Raw genomic sequence first — 14274 nt, forward strand, 5'->3', positions numbered from 1 at the left:
TTTAAAAATTAAAAGCATTCTCCCGTAAAACCACCTTTACATTTTTAGTATATGCATAATTGGTCCCCAAACATCACCTTGTCATTTTCATGAAGTATTTCGATTAGTTTTATTTAGCGCTTACGACCCCCTGATGAGTCATTGAAGCACTTATTTATTTATTTTTATTTATAAAGTTTTATATAGCGCGAACAAGATCCCGAAGGATATCATAGCGCTTTACATTAGGATGGAAGGAATTACATAAATGAAAAATCGGCATCAAGTAGTAGTAACAAAAAAAAAACAGGATTGATCGCAGATTCCAGGACAATTGCACCATGGAGGGTAATACAATAAACAGGTATAAGCGGGCAAGAAGGGGGTCACAGTATGCGGTAAAGAGGAGCAGTAACCAAAGATGGTGCAATGGTAGTAGGAAACAATGTCTTGATATGTCACAGGGTTTTTGCCGACAAATAAACTCGATCTACTACCAAGTTCAACGGAGTCCTGCAGTTCTTTACTACAGCAGTGTCACAATAGAGACAGCATAGAACTGCCACTTTAAGCAAAGACCATCAATGTTGAGGAAACCAATGTAAAGCTTGCACAGTGACTGTCCACCACATGCATGATTAGTGGCAAGTGGCATGTCACTGTGGTACCCAAGGTTAATGGATACTCACCAATACAACGGCCTTACATAAATAGATTCTGTGTCCCATGCCTATCTATTACCATCTCTTGTCAAGGGCAGCCAGCACAATGCCTTAGGATATGCTTTTTTCACTTTCAGAAAAAACATGTGCCAAACTAAGCCAAGGATTAACATGCCTCTACCAGAGATGGGTACCATAATGCCAAATTTGACCATCATTATGCCAAGGGTTGCCACCATTGTGTTTTCGCTGCAAATAAAAGTACACACATTCTTCAAATCTATGGAAGTGTGGATGACCTGAACCAGGCTCGAAACTCAAAGCTTTCCATCTGGACAGCATCATTTTGAGACTAACAGCCTGATTCATCAAGCTGATTTGCGCTCGCAAAGGGCCAGAATCTGAGAATCTGGCCCTTTGCGAGTGTGATTTTTGCATTTGGGATTCATCATCCCAAATGCAAAAATCGGTAATAGCGATTTCGCAATTTTGCGAGGAATTACATTTAAGGAATCTCTATTTGAGATTCCTTAAATGCAATTCATCATCCATTTTAAAATTGCGAATTCGCAATTTCGGCCCGCTATTTACCGCGCGGTCAAACCTCGTGGTAAATAGCGAAAACTTAGAAAAATGCTTTTAAAAGCATTTTTCTAAGTTGCATGTTGCACACACACACATGTCCTTTGGACATGTGTGTGTGCGCAACACCTGTTTGAATTTGCATTTAAGGGGTGCTACAGGGTGTCCTTTGGACACCCCTGGCACCCTTTAAATCGCTATCTTACTTGCGATTAGCACATTTCTAATCGCAATTAAGGAATACTCCCCATTCATTCCTATGGGCCTTTTGGCCCATAGGAATGAATGGGGAGTTATTCCTTATTTGCGATTAGCAATTTGCTAATCGCAAATAAGGAATATGTAGGAATCGCATTTTATTTTGCGATTCCTACATGAATCCCGTTTTGCGAGCCTGTAATAGCGATTCCTTATGAATCGCTATTACAGACTCGCAAAACGGGTCTGTCATGAATCAGGCTGTATGTCTTCCATCACTGGTTGCCTTGTCTAATCAATGCTTTACTCCTATCATGTAAGTTTCTATGCAGACTGAAAATTACAGAGGTAAGCTCACGTTCAAAGAAACCGTATCCTGTCAAGTTATCACTCAATTTCAAGAAATGTACAATAAAAAATCTATAGTAACACAATGAAAAAAACATTACCTTTCACAATCAACAATCTGGGTTCAGACCAAAGAGAGAAACAAACTATTCCAGATAACATAATAGAAAAAACTCCTCACTACCATTAATGAACACAAGAAGCTTCTCTTCCACTCTGAGGTCTATCAGCAGCATATGCTAAAACATTTAATCATATGCAGCCATTAGACCCCGTGTCTTTTAATTGCATTTTAAATCATCTTAAATCAGGCTCCTCGAATGACCCGCTCCCTGTGCACATTTTTCAAAATTTAGAACCCTCCACTTTGGAACTTATTAGGGAGTTACTTAATGCGTCACTGAGAGAAGCCATTTTACCAGCCGAATGGAAACACGCAATGGTTCTCCCTCTTTTGAAAAAACCAAATGCCGACCCGGCTGAACCGTCAAACTTCCGCCCCATCTCCCTGCTCCCTGGTTTTCTAAAATTTTGGAAAAACATGTGAACCAACAACTTTCGCAGTATGTGGAAGCCCATACAATTTTACATGTCTCCCAATCAGGTTTTAGAGCTGGGTAATCCACAGGGTCAACACTCCTAGGAGTTACAGAAGCACTTTGTCAGCATTTGGACAAAAGGGAAACGATGACACTCATTTTATTGGATTTGAGTGCCGCTTTTGATACAGTGTCCCACTTAGTTCTTTTAAAGGTACTCCAGTCTATTGGGATAGTCGACCCAGCTCTAGATTGGATCAAAAATTTACTCACTGGAAGAACTTTTCAGGTTTTTTCCCCAACTGCCAGCTCTAAGACCTATGCATCTCCGTATGGAGTACCACAGGGCTCAATTCTTAGCCCGGTGCCATTCAATCTCTATGTCAACCCTCTAGCTATTATTGCGGGAGAAGCTGGGTTGTCTATATTTTCTTATGCAGGTGACACCCAACTTCTCTTTTTTTTTCCTCCAACGAACCCTCCACTGCACTGTTGGCGGTGGTGGGCCATCCGCCATCATAATGACCCCCTTTAATATGTAATGTGAGATCGGTAGCAAAACATCACCTTCAGACAGCTGATCTCTGTGAATGTCATAATGTTATCATTGGTGTCCTCTCTAACACATGATAACCAGTTGAGCCTTGGCAAGCTCTGTTGAACAAACTGCCACTGTTCCTTGCCACCAAGATCGATAACATCGGATCCCAGATTGAAAAGGAAGCCTTCTTTATGGCCACTGTTTCGCTTTAGCCGGTCTTAGAGCAAAACCAAAACAAACTCACCCACTTTGTAGAGACTTCAGCTATGCAAGAAGTTAGATTCGCTCCCTCACAAGACTCTCGGGCTTCCTGGCCGATCTCTTCCCAGCTTCCATAATGCAACAACTGAGTCCGCTCCACATATAAAGTATAATCAGTCTATGTAATGACTCCCTAAATCAGAGAGTTGTCCAGTTAGAGTGGACGGCAGCAATGGTCAAACCCCTGTTAAAAAAACTTCCCTTTGATTGGGGACCTAACAACATCTGTCCAATGTTCTCATTATCGTATCTTGGGAAACTTTTAAGAAAAGTGACAATCACATTGTTACACACCTTTATCAAGACCAATAATATTTTGCAGCACCTTCAAGCAGGCTTCAGATCTGGTCATAGCCCCCCCCCCCCTGGTACTTACTTCAGCCCTGAATGATCTCCAGAGGCAGTAGACCATGGTTTAGAAGGGACGGTGGGGATTTTGAAATGTTTTGCATTCTTTGATACCACTGAGAAATCATTGTTGCTTTCCATACTTAAGGATGTTAACCTCCATAATCTTGCCTTTAAATGGTACCACTTGTTTTTGATAGATTGGGCCCAGACAGTTCTCTGCTTTCAGTTCAGTGACAACACAGGTTAAACATACAGTGCAGCACAGTCTGTGTTTCCCTCTCTTTTATTTAATATTTACATATTGGGCCGGACTGGGTACCAAAACTGGCCCTGGCAAACTGCTCGGCCAGCCCCCCAGGGGGGTATGGAGGGGTGAGCCTGAGCTGTTTGCTAGGGCTGGTTTTGGACGATATTTTTCTGGGGTCGATATTGCCGGCCACCACATTTGCGGCCCACCGGGGAAATGCCCGGTGCCCGCCACGGCCAGTCCAGCCCTGCTGTTAGCCTCCTTGCTATGTGCTAAGGGAGTACAGTTTTACATCTACACTGATAACACCCCAACTAACAGCTGCAGGTGCAAAGATCCAAGGTAACCAACTTCAGTGCAAAATCATCCTCTGCATTGCACCACAGCCCCCATCGATGTAGGTACAGACTCCGGGCCTGATTTAGACCTCGGCGGACGGGTCACTCTATCACAACAGTGATAGATATGCTGGCCGCCGGAGTATAAATTCCATAGGATATAACGGGATTTATATTTAGGCAGACGGGATGTTTGTCACAGTTGTGTCGGCGTAACCCGTCCTCCAAGATCTAAATCAGACCAGTTCAGCGACTGACGCACTATAAAAATGCCCTCTACTCAGGACTGCTACAAAAGTTTCAGAAGGCTTCAGCACATACAAAATGTCACTGGCAGCTACTGACTGGTGCCAAACTACAAGATCAAAATACCCCTACCCTTAGGATACTTCGTTGGTTACCAGCTAAGGAAATGCTGTTGTTTAAAGCCCTTGTGACAATTCTTCTCTCCTATCTCTGGCTTCAAAATTAGAATGTTCTTTAGTTAACTCAACATCAGGGTGCAATATTTTGTTTTTTCACTTCATTTATTTTTCATATACTGCCACAAAATAGGAAGAAACATGCTACCAAGACACATGTTCTAAATATATGTGCATTTTCCTTTACTTTTCTTGGCCGTCCTTTTCAAATTCTTTCAGTCACATGGTCTTAACTGCCTTGTGATGGGTGATTGCTGTTCCTTTTGTATAGAGGGAGTGTCTCAGAATAGCCTGATTCTCATTTGTGCATTCTGGAATGATGTGATAACACTCTCTTCCACCCTGCAGATTTCACACCTGTCCCTGTGCTCTTACATCATCCAAAGGCTCCCTTGTTATCTTACAAGTCAAGCTGAGAGTGGGGTTGCAGGCTTATGCAAAATGCTTACAAAAACAAGCAAAGTCCTTTCCATTTGTGATAGGCTTTGGGTGGGCCAGGGGTTTCTATTGGGAGGGGCTGTCCCACCTGGCCTACCTGACCCCCCCACTAGAACCGGACATGTCGACAAGCAACAGATAGTCCATGCTGCTTGCAGGCTCGACCGAAAAAGATAATTCGTATAGTTAGCTCATCACTCACAGTCAGCACACACAGGTTTGAAAAGATTGGTTCAGGGTGTGCACATTGGCTAAAGTTGAGTCCTTCCTGTATCTGAAATATAAAATGTACATTTGTGACCTACACAATACATATCAAGGGCCTCATTTATGGAAAGTGACGCATCGCTGCATGAAAACAGCGATGCATCACTTTTCACTGCGCTCTCCCTGCGACACTAACGATGCATCATATTTACAGTATGACGCATCATGTCGCAAGGAGTTACAGATATGTCAGTATTTCTGACGTATCTGTAGGTGCAAAAGTGACGCATTGCTGGAGTGTGTCACAAAAGTGACGCAACTCCAGCAATGTGTACTTTCACATGGGCAAGTCCCATGTTGTTAGTGCCTGCGTCAAGATTTTGACGCATTGGCATCCAAGAAATGGCGCAGTGAAATCTTATAGATTTCACTGCGTCACTTCCATGACTCTTTCTTGAGTCAAAACGCCCCCCTTGCATACATTATACCTGGCGCAGGTATAATGTGGCGCAGGGGTTTACAAAGTGACGCATCTACCTAGATGCGTCACTTTGTAAATATGGTGCAACAAGGCGCATTTTTTACTCCGCTGGTGCGTCACAAAAAGTGACGCAAGGGCTCATAAATAAGCCCCCTAGAGTTTACTGCAGTTTTGCACACATCCGGACTCACAGTGCGAAATCCAGCGTCTCGTCTGCCTTGTATTTGCATCAAGATGTTTGTGAAAGTGACTGAGCCGCAGGGAAGGATTTTAAAGGTTAGGATTACACTGGGTCAAGTTTCATGCTCAGGACGTCACCTCCAGCTTTACATCCCATGTCAGCACACGCTTCACCGAAGCACTCCTTGGGGATTACCACAAAGACCTTCAAAGGCGCCAACGGTAAGGGCCGCCAGCCACTAGGTAACTGTCCCAACATTTGACACTGATGGATAGCAGAAGGGTGGGGTGCTAACGCACAGTGTCGAACGGTAGTTTATTGTTTAACGATAGAGCACCATAAATACCTCAAAGAAACCTTGGCGTACTGGGATTCAGGGAGGTCCAGTGCAAGGCCTTTCGAAGCCTCTAGCAAAATGACAAATCACCGTTTGTGTGCTCCCCTTGCATAGGATTTTTTAGGCTATGTAGTGCAATTTAACGCCCTCCTGAGGTCATTTGTGTTGGTGCTCTGAGACAGCGCCCTGCTGTGGACTTAGTGTAGCACCACCGCTGGAGCAAAGATATTTGCTCACAGAAAAGGCAAACGTGTCAAGGAAGAAAGGAGCCTAGAAGTAGGGCGGAGATGCTGAGTAAGAATGTACCAGCTCACACTGGCTCTGCATGGGTCGGTAGCCCAATGAGGTTTGACTGATTTATACCCAGCGGACCCAATTCACTTAGAAAATTGCAATGGTATGGGTGCAGTTCTAGGACTCTTCCACAATGTACTTTTCCACTTTTTGGCATTAACAAACAGGCGTAATAATAGGCCTGGAAAGTCATACATTAATTTTATTCATATATGAACAATGAAAGGCCGAGTCAGCTCTACAGGATTTGAGGCTTTTTGGATGTGCATTAGAGTACCTATGAGTTCAAGATAAGTCATCTTAAAAAACCTAAACGGTATCTGAAGCAGTTGCTTCTCACAAGTCCCTTTTTAGGTCTCACTAACACATCACATGCACAGACGTATTGGTTACAATTCAGTGGGCTTACAACTCTCTCACAGCATATCATTATTTGTTTTCATTGTCATTTCCACAAGCAATCTTTCGATTGGTTAGCTCCCAGAAGCTTTCCTTCCTTTCCTGGTGTAGCTCCTCCCTGGAGCATTGACAAGTAAGAACATGTGTTATTTCTCGTCTTTGTGCTTTCCTTCTTCTAACACTAGCATGTGGCTTCTTATTTCACCCTATCTGTTATCTCTATTGACTCTTTAGTTACCTACACCAACAACTGTACTACTCTATGCTGTACCACACCACACCACACAATGCCACTCTATGACATTCCACTCTATGGCACTCCCCTCTAGGCCACTCTACTCTATGCTACTCAACGCCCCTCCACTTTACAACACTCTACATCACTACACTCTACTCCACTCCACACCACACCACTCTACGCTAATCTACTCCATGGCAACCTGCACCACTCCACTCTACGCCACTCTATTCCATGCCACTCTACTCCACACCACTTTACTCCACTCCAGCCCACTCTATGCCACTTCTACTCTACGCTACTCCACTCTATGCTACGCCATTCCACTCTACGCAGCTCCTCTCTATGCCACTCAATTCCACTCTACGCCACTCCACACCACACCACTCTATGCTAATCTACTCCATGGCAACTTGCACCACTCCACTCTATTTCATGCCACTCTACTCCACACCACTTTACTCCACTCCAGCCCACTCTATGCCACTTCTACTCTACGCTACTCCACCACACTCTGCTCAGTGCCACTGTATTCTACAACACTCTACGCCACTTTACCCCACTCTATGCTACTCTACTCTACTCTATACTATTCTACTCTATGTCACTCCACACTATGGCACTCTATGCCACTCTACTGTATGCCACTCTACTCCACGCCGCTCTACGCCATTCTACTCTATCAAAAGAAACAAATGATGGATGGAATGCTGAACAATGCAAACATTCACCCACAGTCACCAAGATCTGGGTTTAATCTGTCGTTCTTTTGCTCACCTCTCCACCCCAGTTTTTGACCTAGCCATATGCACATCAGTCTTGACCCTGTTACTTATGGGAACAGTCCAGCCCGAACTGCCAAGTCAGGTCCTCCCTGGATGGGAAACAAGCATCCTGTTACCGGTTTTGGGCCATCACCCCTCATCAGCCAGGATAGCTGGAATACTGTGGTGCAGTGAGCACAGGACCGACTTCTGGCCATGCCCTACCCACTTAAGGTGACAAAAGCAAAAGAAACAAATGATGGACGGAATGCTGAACAATGCAAACATTCATTCCCAGTCACAAAGATATGGGTGTAATCCAACGTTCTTTGGCTCACCATGCCACCCCAATTTGGACCCAGCCATATGCTCATCAGTCTTGACCCTGTTCCTCATGGGAACTGTCCAGTCTGAACTGCCAAGTCAGGACCTCCCTGAACCGGAAACAAAGCATCCTAAGACCGGTTTCGGGGCAGCACCAATTCTGTCCATCAATTGTTATTTTGCATTCTACTCTATGCCACTCCACTCTATGCCATTCTACTCTATACCAATCTACTCTACTCCACGCCACACTACTCTATGCTACTCTACTCTGTGCTACTCTACTTTACCACTCTATGCCACTCCACTGTACTCCAGTCTATGCCACGCTACAGTACTCCACATTGTGCCACTGAGCGCCACTCCACAATATGCCACTCTATTCTAAGCCACTCTACTTTATGCCACTCTACTCAACACCACCCCACGCCACTCTGTACCATTCCATTTTACCCTACTCTACTCTACGCTAAGCCAGTCCACTCTATGCCACTCTACTCTAAGCTACTCCATGTCACTCCATTCTACGCCACTGTACTCCACTCTCCTATATGCTACTCCCCACTACATCACTCCACTAACTTGTAGCCAAGCTTAACAGCAGCCACACTACACTGCTGTACAACATGGCTAAAAGACATTCGCAAAGCCAATAGCATTCACACAGACGACACATATTGACTTTGCTAATGTTTGTTGTTTCAGTTTTGTACATGTGAAATACATACTAGAAGAAGCTTTTCATCTGCATTCTGGCTATTTCGTAAAACACTTGTGCAGGCAACATACAACCCACATTTTACATTTTGTCATTATTGTTTGCTACCTTGACATGTTGTTCTACTGTGCACTTGTTTTTCACTTCCAATATTGCATGCAGGGCTATCTCAGCGAACACGTGTTTAAATCTGTACTGGCCAAGCAATGGACTTTATGAATGCTGGAATAACATTTATGTGTTATAGTTTAATTCACAATAAAACAAAGTACAACATTTGCGTATGCACATGTGGGATTGTTGCACAGCAACTTGTGGCTGCAAACTTGACTTTCAAAAATAAAATCGCTTTTGGTGTTTTCTGGGTGGTTGCCTGGGGAGGAGCCAAAAACTACACCCCCAGGCACCCTTTCTGCTGAGGCCCTTGAAGGTGAAACAGAGGAGGAGCTAGAGACTACATGATGTGCTCTGCTCTCCCATAGCACGAGACGCTTTTGATGTTTTCTGAACTTTAGCTTCGGTACAGAACTACACCTTCCAGGCCACCCTGCTCCTGTGGGCCCTGAATGTGGGGCGTAGGAGGAGAAATATTAGCTAGGCACTACATAGTGTACTCTGCAGGACACGCCCGAGCTCTGCTTGGACAAAGACCAGGCCAAGAGTGGGCTTATCTGCGTCTATCAGCGCCTGGTAGTGGTTAGGTTGGGCTTCTTCCCTTCTGTCTTCCCTTGTTCAAAGTTGTGTCCTGGGAGCCGTAGTCCTTGTTACAGGGTCGTCGCATATGGTCATTTGATAAAGTATTCCAGTAGGACGCTTCAGTACATTGTAAGAGGTGTAGGTTCAACCTGCTTGGCATCTTACATCAAGCAGAGATTTTGGTTCCAGGTCTTCTTCTAAGCCATGAAAGTGCATTATTGAAGATGTGAAGCAGAGCTACCAAACCTGAATAAAGCAACTGTGTACCATAGTTTGTGTGATTCTTTGTAAATTGCAGTGGTCTGTGTATGTTTGGCATAGATGTGTTGAGAGTATTTGGGGCCAGGGTTTGGTTGGCTGTTGATTTTATGGGGTGGGTATGATCACACAAAGTTGATGGGGAAAGCAGGATTTCGGGTCCAATTGTTTTTGTCATAGATTGTGTATTCAGCTCTCTGCACAATGGGTGCTTTTCTTTCAGTTGATGGGAGACACAAATTGTTTGGCTTCATCTCACATGCGGGCTCTCTCTCTGATCCTGTTTTACTTTAGCTCAATTCAGCCTTTACCTTTACTGATTATCAGACTACAAGAGTAGCAAGTTGGATCTGTGCCAATGAATGTTCTTCCTCTGCATAGTCATGTCGTTGAGTTATGTTGTGCAAATACCCTGCATAACGGAAAATCCACACTTTATGATAAAACTATACAGGAATTTATTTTGTCATCCAGACAATGCCGGAAGCAAAACCAAAACTCATACAGAGTGCGGATTTGTTTTCTACTTCCTAAATAGAGATTAAATCTGTGGTAAATAAAGCTCATGCAATGCACATTAATCTGCTGTTTACTGTACTCAAACACACTCTGCAAATAACGACAAAAGCTGTGTATAAAATGCCATTTTAAATCCTCCTCATAAAATGAATTGATGTGTGTAGATCATTATCGGCAAGTAACAGGCCGCGAGCTTTGAATGATCGTGTTTACTACAACCAGTCCAAAATGGACGCGCGCCATAAAGAGCATGTTCAGGAAGAGGCCTTCCGCAGCATCCACACACACACTTTCACGAGGTGCGATTCAAGTAGGATAAATCATTAACAGTAAGGTGAAGTGAGGACAACATGCAGGCAAACACACCCCTAACACTCCCACTTGTATAGTTGTTTACTATGCCGCTGGCGCACTTTTTACCACGTGCAATGAAGCGAGACTCAAAATATTAATAGCGACAAAAGCCAAGAAGACGAGCTGAAATGGACAATGCACTACGTGCATTAAAGGGAAAAAAAACTCGCGGCCAATAAAACAAACAAGCATTGGCAAAGCCAATAGCTCTCGCTTATGTTAGAGCTATTGGCTTTGGCAAAGTGTTTTAGCCATTACGTACACCAGCGAGGCTTAAAGTTAGTGGTGTGGGGTAGATTGAAGTGGGGTAGATTGGGGTAGAATGCAGTGGGGTAGGTTTCCGTAGAGTGGGGTAGACGGGATTGGGATAGATTGGGGCAGATTGGAGTAGAGTAGTTGCGTAGATTAGCGTGGTAGATTGGAGGAAGGTGGTCCATTGAAATGGGGTAGATTAGGATGTGGTAGGGTAGATTGGGGTGAAGTGGTGCAGAAAGGAGTGGAGTCGATTGGGCTAGATTAGAGTGGGGTAGATATGAATAGTGTAGATAGAGTGCAATATATTGGGTAGATTCGAGTGGAGTGGGGTGGACTAGGGTAGATTGAAGTTGAGTGGGGTAGACTGGAGTGGAGTGGGTTACATTGTGTGAATTGTTGTTGGGTAAAATGGAATGGAGCGGGGTAGATTGGGAAAGTTTAGAGTGGAGTAGATTGGGGTTGAGTGGGGTGGATTATTAGGGAAGTGGAATTATTGGAGTGCTGTTTGGTAGATTGTAATGGTGTGGTGTGATTAAAGTAGATTGGAGTGGAGTAGATTGGGGTAAACTGGAGTGAGGCAGATTGGAGAGGGGAGTGAAGAAGATTGAATTGGGGTAGCTTGGGTTAAGTGAAGTAGATTGGAGTGCAGTGGGGTAGATTAGAATGGAGTGTGGTAGATTGGTGTAGGGTAGATTTGAGTGGGGTAGGTAGAGTTGTGTAGATCGGGTAGTGTGGAGTGGTATATATTGGAATAGATTCGAGTGGAGTAGATTGGGGAAGAGTGGAGCACAGTAAATTAGGGTAGACTGGAGTGGAGTGGAGTAGATAGATTGTAGTGATGTGGGCTGGAGAGGAGTAGATTGGAGTGGGGTAGATTTGGGTGGTGTTGGGTAGAGTGGAGTGTGGTAGACTGGAGTGGGCTAGTTTGGGTGGATTATGGTAGGACAGACTTGAGTGAAGTGGAATAGAGTGGAATGGAGCGCGGTAGACTGGAGTGAGATCTATACGAGTGGGGTAGTTTGGACTGGTGTGGATTGGGGTAGATTGGAGTGGAGTGGAGTAGATGGAGTGAAGTTGGATAAAGTGGTGTGGGGTAGATTGTGAAGGGTGGGGTAAATTAGAGTGGGGTAGACTGGAGTGGGGTATATTGGGTTAGGGTATATTGGATTTGGGTGGATTGGGGCAGAGTGGGATGGTTTGGACTAGAGTGGGATAGATTTGGTGGCATGTGGTAGATTAGAGTGATGTACAGTGGGGTAGATTAAGTAGAGTGGAATGGAGTGTGGTAGATTGGGGTGGAGTACAGTGGAGTAGATTGGATTGATTGGAGATGGGAGATTGGAGTGGGGTAGATTGGGGTAGAGTGGGGTAGATTGAGGTAGAGTGTATTGGGGTACATTGAAGTGGAGTGTGGTAGTTTATGGTGGAGTGGAGATGGGTAGATTGGGTGGGTTGGAGTAGGATAGATTGGAACGGATTGGGGTAGATTGGAGTGGGTAAGATTGGAGTTGGGTAGACTGGAGTGGGGTAGATTGGGGTAGACTGGAGTGGAATGAGTTGGATGGGGTAGAGTGGGGTGAGATAGAGTGAGGTGGGGTAGTTTTCAGTGAGGTGGGGTAAGGTGGGGTAGATTGGGGTAGAGTGGGGTAAATTAGGAGTGGGTAGATTGTAGAGGGGTAGATTGGAGAAGGGTGGATTGGGTGGAATGTAGTGGGGTAAATTGGATGGGTAGATTGGAGAAAGATAGATTGGCTGGAATGGGGTGTAGTGGGTTAGATTGGAGTGGAGTGGAATAGATTTGAGTTGAGTATGGTAGGTTAGAGTGTTGTAGATTGGAGGGAAGTGGTGTGAGGTAGATTTGGGTAGAGTGAAGTGGGGGGACTGCAGTAGACTAGAGTGGAGTGTGGCAGATTGGGTGCATTGGAGTTTGGTAGATTTTAGTGGATTGGGTTAGATTGTGATGGAGTGGGGGTAGAGTGGAGTGGACTTAGATGAGGGTGAAGTGGATTAGATTAGGATAGATTGGAATATAGTGGAGGATATTAGAGTGAGGTTGATTGAAAAGGGATGATTAGAGTGGGGTCGTTAGGAGTAGGGTAGATTGGAGTGGAGGTGGGTAGATTATGGTAGAGTGGGGTAAATTGGAGTGGTTGACTGGAGTGGGTGTAGATTGAGGAGTGTAGTAGGGTGGATTAGTGTGGAATGGGTTGGGGTAGAGTGGAGTGATTGGGTTAGATTAGAGTGGAGTGGGGACTTTTGAGTGGAGTGTGGAAGATTAGAGTGCAGTAGATTGGAGTGAGGTAGATTTGGGTAGAGTGGAGTGGGGAAGATTGGCTGCATTAGAGTGTGATAGCTTGGAGTGGCGTGGAGTGGGGTAGTTTGGAGTGAGGAAGATTGTGATAGATTAGAGTGGGATAGATTGAGTGGGGGAAGATCAGGGTAGAATAGAGTGGGATATATTGGGGTAGATTTGTGAAAAGTGGAGTGCAGTGGATTAGGATAGCCTGGATTAAAGAGGGGTGATTGGAGTGGGGTAGTTTGAAGTGAGGTAGATTAGAGTAGAGTGGGTAGATTGGAGTGGAGTTGGATTGAGTGTGGTGGGGTAGATTGGGTTTGGAGTGAGGTAGATTGGGGTGGAGTGGGGTAGAATGGAGTGGAGCAGAGATGGATAGAGTATAGAGTATAGAGTGGTGTAGTTTGGAATGGGGCAGATCGGAGTGGAGTTGGATAGAGTGTTGTGGGATAGATTGGAGTGGGGTGGGGTTGAATAGATTAAACTGAGTGGAGTGGGGCAGATTGGAGTGGAGTGGGGTAGATTATAGTTGAGTGGGGTAGATTAGAGTGGAGTGTGTTGGATTGGTGTAGGGTATGGTTGAGTGGGATAGATAGAGTTGCGTAGATCGGGTAGTGTGGAGTGGGATATATAGGAATAGATTGGAGTGAAGTAGATTGGGGAAGAGTGGAGCACAGTAGTTTAGGATAGACTGGGTGGAGTGGGGTAGATTGTAGTGGGGTGTGCTGGAGATGAGTAGATTGGAGTGGGGTAGATTTGGGTGGTGTGGGGTAGAGTGGAGTGTGGTAGACTGGAGTGGGCTTGTTTGGGTGGATTATGGTAGGATAGACTTGAGTGAAGTGGGATAGAGTGGAATGGAGCAGGGTAGACTGGAGGGAGATCTATATCAGTGGGGTAATTTGGACTGGATTGGATTAGGGTAGATTGGGGTGGAGTGGAGTAGATTGGAGCGAAGTTGGATAAGGTGAAGTGGGGTAGATTGTGAAGGGTGGGGTAAATTAGAGTGGTGTAGACTGGAGTGGGGTATATTGGGTTAGGGTATATTGGATT

This window comes from Lissotriton vulgaris, chromosome 2_1, assembly GCF_964263255.1.
Source record: "Lissotriton vulgaris chromosome 2_1, aLisVul1.2, whole genome shotgun sequence".
Taxonomy (NCBI): domain Eukaryota; kingdom Metazoa; phylum Chordata; class Amphibia; order Caudata; family Salamandridae; genus Lissotriton; species Lissotriton vulgaris.